Genomic DNA, 4,177 nt, shown 5'->3' with positions numbered 1-4,177 from the left:
TCTACTCAAAGTCATGCCTACTGCACCTCTAAACATTTCATTAAATCCAATGATACAGCAAACACTCCCAAAATAAACTTAGATTGTATTGCAGTTTCACTTCACAGTATATAAAATGTTGTGTTGTGACAGGTATCAACTATCCATTAGACTCAGTCTCTTTTTAAAAATTTTTTAAATTTCTTTTGTGAGAGAGAGAGAGAGAGAGGGAGAGAAAGAGAGAGAGAGTGCATGTATGCGCGCAAGCAGGGAGAGGGGCAGAGAGAGAGGGACAGAGACTCCCAAGCAGGCTCCAAGCGCAGCACACAGCCCATGCAGGGCTCTACATGGGACTCCACATGGGGCTTCACACAGGCTCATTGTGGGGCTTGATCCCACAACTGTGAGATCATGACCTGAAGCAAAACCGAGTCAGGCGCTCAACCGACTGAGCCACCCAAGTGCCCCACATCTCAGACTTTTAAATCAGAGGGTGAATGCCTAACTTTTTAAACCAAAACAAAAAAATCACCACATCCTGGTATATAACTTTCTATTTTCTGGGCTTAGGTGTAGTTGCAAGCAAATTTTCATTTACTTGTTTAATCTGCCTTTCTTTCCTTGGTCTCTTTGGGACTAGGTTTATAAACTTTAGCCTTGGGGAATGTGATTTCTTATCAAGTGTCCTTCAGACAACTTGTATTTACTGCATAATAAGAAAAGACGTATATTCCAATGTCAAAGGAATCAGGAATACTAAGAATTTATCTTTTATGCTTTGCTGTGCTTACTTCAGGGAAATGTGCGATGATAAAAAGGAAATAAAATGAAATCCTTTGATCAGTTTTTCAGAAAGCCACCAGCTGGCCCTAAATCACACCTAAGTTTTTTCCAAAATATTCCCAAAGAGGTTACTTTGAATTCTGGAAAGGGTGCTTTAGATCGCTCTGTGAAGTTGAAGATAGGCTATGCATTACAGTAACAACACGGCAGCAGTGCTATCAGTAGCAATGTTAGATTTGGCCCTCCTTTGTGTCACACATATTCTTTCACTTGTCCTTCTGTAGCTTGGATTTGTAACAGGAAAAGGACACAGGTTCTTTGATGGAAAAACCTATAATAGAAGGTATATGCCTCAGAAACAAGTTTGGAACATTCTGGTAGTTATGAGAAACATCGATAGTAATTTTCTCTCAATAATGTACTAAATTGTTGATCAGAAGCCAAAGGAGAAACTTCTTATTTCTTTTTTCTGCTGAGACTGGGAGGAAGGGGGAACAGCAAGAGTCCAGAAAAGGCAGCTAATGTCCACCCATCCAGGTAGAATTCTGTTGACTTTAAGCTGCATTAGATTTTGGATATAGTCTTTAGTTTTTATGCTACTTAACAAATCTTTTGGGGGGGGAAGGGGGATGGTAGGTAGGAACAAAAACAAGTATACTAATTTATCTCTTAGGTATTAGAGAAATAACAAATGATTTAAAATTATTAAAAGTTTTGAAATGGCACATCTCTGATAACTTCAAGAAAATCAGCGAGAAGAAAATAAAAAGGTTTCTGAATACTAGTGTTGCAAACTTTAAGCTTCAATACTGTCCATTCAATCTGAAAATCTTGTACCTGCTGGTGTGTAAAGCAGACTTTTTCCAGGAAGAGTAATCAGTTGGTGTCCATGAGGTTATCTGGGAATTTAGGATTAGGTATACAAAACAAATTCCTAGTCAGGGAAGAGTGGGGACCAGTGAACACTTGTTATAGGAAAATACAACATTTTAATTGCAATAATCATGAAATCAGTGTCCATTAAAGAGAGAAAAAAACAGTTTTAATATCACAGCTTTAGCAATTTTTGGCATCCAGTTAGCAGTGTTTCTGAGTGGACCCCTAAACTGACACGGGCCAGAAGTGGGACTTTAGGTGCATAGTACATAGCAGTGGGCTGTGAGCAAAAAAGAAAAGATACTGTCACTACTTTTTTTTCCCCCCGAAAAAGTATTTTTGGCAGTGTATACTGTATCCGTGTACTTTACTGGATTACATGCCATATCTTGTTATCATGTGTAACTTGTAATATGATATAAAACATTATATTAGACCAACTGATGAAAATAATTCTGCTCCTTATGGACAAGTGGACATTTTTCTGCCATGAGTAACTGAAGCTCAATTTCCACAGAATGTTCCCTGGTGTCAAATACTGAATGTGCTTTTACTATCACTTTATCAAATGTAATGGGAAGTTTCTAATATATTTGTATAATAAAAATGTTTTAAATAATAGAAATATGTTTATTACATAGATAAGTACATTGTATTTTATTGATGCTTCAACACTTAATTATATTTTGCAACAAAGTTTTGCCTTTACTGTTTAGCATATTTTATGATACAGCAGTTCTACTGTGGAAAACTTAGATAACTTAATCTAAGAACAGCCCTAGGCTTTAAAATAATATGTGTGTCTGCATATAGTGGTACAACTATGTTAAAAATGACTAAACCTTTTCAAAATGTATTAACTTGGAATAATAATAATCTCTTTAGATTTTAAATCTGTTATTGCTATTTTAAAGTTTGAAGGTATGATTTTTTTTCTTTTATATCTTTTCTAAGAAATCATATGTAACTTCATTCCAGATAATGCTGAAAAACTATTGTCTTATAAATGACTTATACATGTTTTCTAGAAATAAAGAAGATCAATGGAATTGTTAAAATTATTTTGGGCTGCCTAAACCTGCAAACTCAGGAGTCAAGTCAGTTCCTGTAAGCAGCAAAATTGCTAAGCCTACATTGAGAATGTGTACATTCTCCCAGGAATATCTCATTCTATTTGGTGTGCTGTTTACAAACCAGGGTTGTCAAAGAAATGACCCATGAATTCCAGAAATGGAAACTGATAAGCATCAGCTGAAAACCTTTTTACCTAAGACAGGAACCAGATGAATGAAAAGAACCAAAAATTCTTTTTTTTTTAAGTTTTTTAAATTTTTTGTTTATTTTTGAGAGAGAGAGTGACAGCATGAGCAGGGGAGGGTCAGAGAGAGAAGGAGACACAGCATCCGAAGACAGGCTCAAGGCTCTGTGTCAGCACATAGCCCGATGCGGGGCTCGAACCCATGAATCATGAGATCATGACCTGAGCCGAAGTCAGATGCTTAACCAACTGAGCTACCCAGGTGCCCCAAGAACCAAAAATTCTTATAAGCAATTGTTTCAAATAAAATAGCATTGGGTTTGTCTTCAAAATTGATTTAAAGACAATCAACAGATATGAGTGTATATATATAAATATACACACACATATACATGTTTACATATATAGATCTATATATCTATAGCTATAATAGATGTAATACATATCTATAATAGATGTATAGGTATATTCAGTTTTTAGATGAGCTCACTTATAAGCCAGAATTAAATCTTTTCCATGAGACAGTTTAGGGAGGTGGTTATGTGCACAGAGCTGAAGTGTATGTGTTTGAATTCCATTTCTATCTCCTATTTTGTGTAAGATTGTGTGAACATCTGTTGTAAGATGATCATAACAGTATCCACCCAATAGATTTGTTGTGAGAACAGTTTCTAGCCCATAGAGAGCCTATGCCGGACTTTTATATTATGTCCAGACGTTTGAAAAGAGAACATGAAATAAGGGATACTAAATAGCTGTGGAATTAGACATCATTGAACTCTCAGGTAGAGCCACAAGTTGGGTGATGCTGACCATGACACAGAGACTCTGTTTTCTTTCTTTTCCTTTTTTAGGTTTATTTATTTATTTTGTTTGGTTTTTTTTTTTACTTTTTTTTTTTTTACACATAATACATATTTATTAGAAACACTTAGAAAATGCAGAGAAAGAAAATTAAAACTACTCCCTCCTTCTGAGATAACCCCCTTCACTCAAAGACAATCATTATTGCTTGGATGTTTGGTTTTTCATCTTTAGTCCTTTAGTTTTAAGTGGATATATTTTTTGTTTTACAAAAAAAATTAGATCATACTCTACGTGCTGTTAAAACCTACTTTTTTTTTCAGTTCTTTTTTTAATTTAATTTTATTTTTTATTTTTTATTTTTTAACATATGCAATTATTTTCCATCATTTACAATACTTTAGTTACAATGACACTCCAAACAGAAAAGCAAAGTAAAAAATCAAAACACCAACTTCTGTTTCATGTAATTAGACT

The 4,177-nt window shown here is 34.8% G+C and overlaps 1 protein-coding gene across 1 annotated transcript in view; it reads right to left on the bottom strand.

Annotated features, from left to right (window-relative positions):
- Positions 1–4,177, bottom strand: part of COL19A1 (collagen type XIX alpha 1 chain) — a 309,028-nt gene that overhangs the window by 217,905 nt on the left and 86,946 nt on the right. The window lies entirely within an intron of this gene.

This window comes from Suricata suricatta, chromosome 7 (assembly GCF_006229205.1).
Source record: "Suricata suricatta isolate VVHF042 chromosome 7, meerkat_22Aug2017_6uvM2_HiC, whole genome shotgun sequence".
NCBI classification, from domain to species: Eukaryota; Metazoa; Chordata; class Mammalia; order Carnivora; family Herpestidae; genus Suricata; species Suricata suricatta.
The sequence above is the reverse complement of the archived record's forward strand: the minus strand, read 5'-3'. Positions and strand labels throughout refer to the sequence as shown.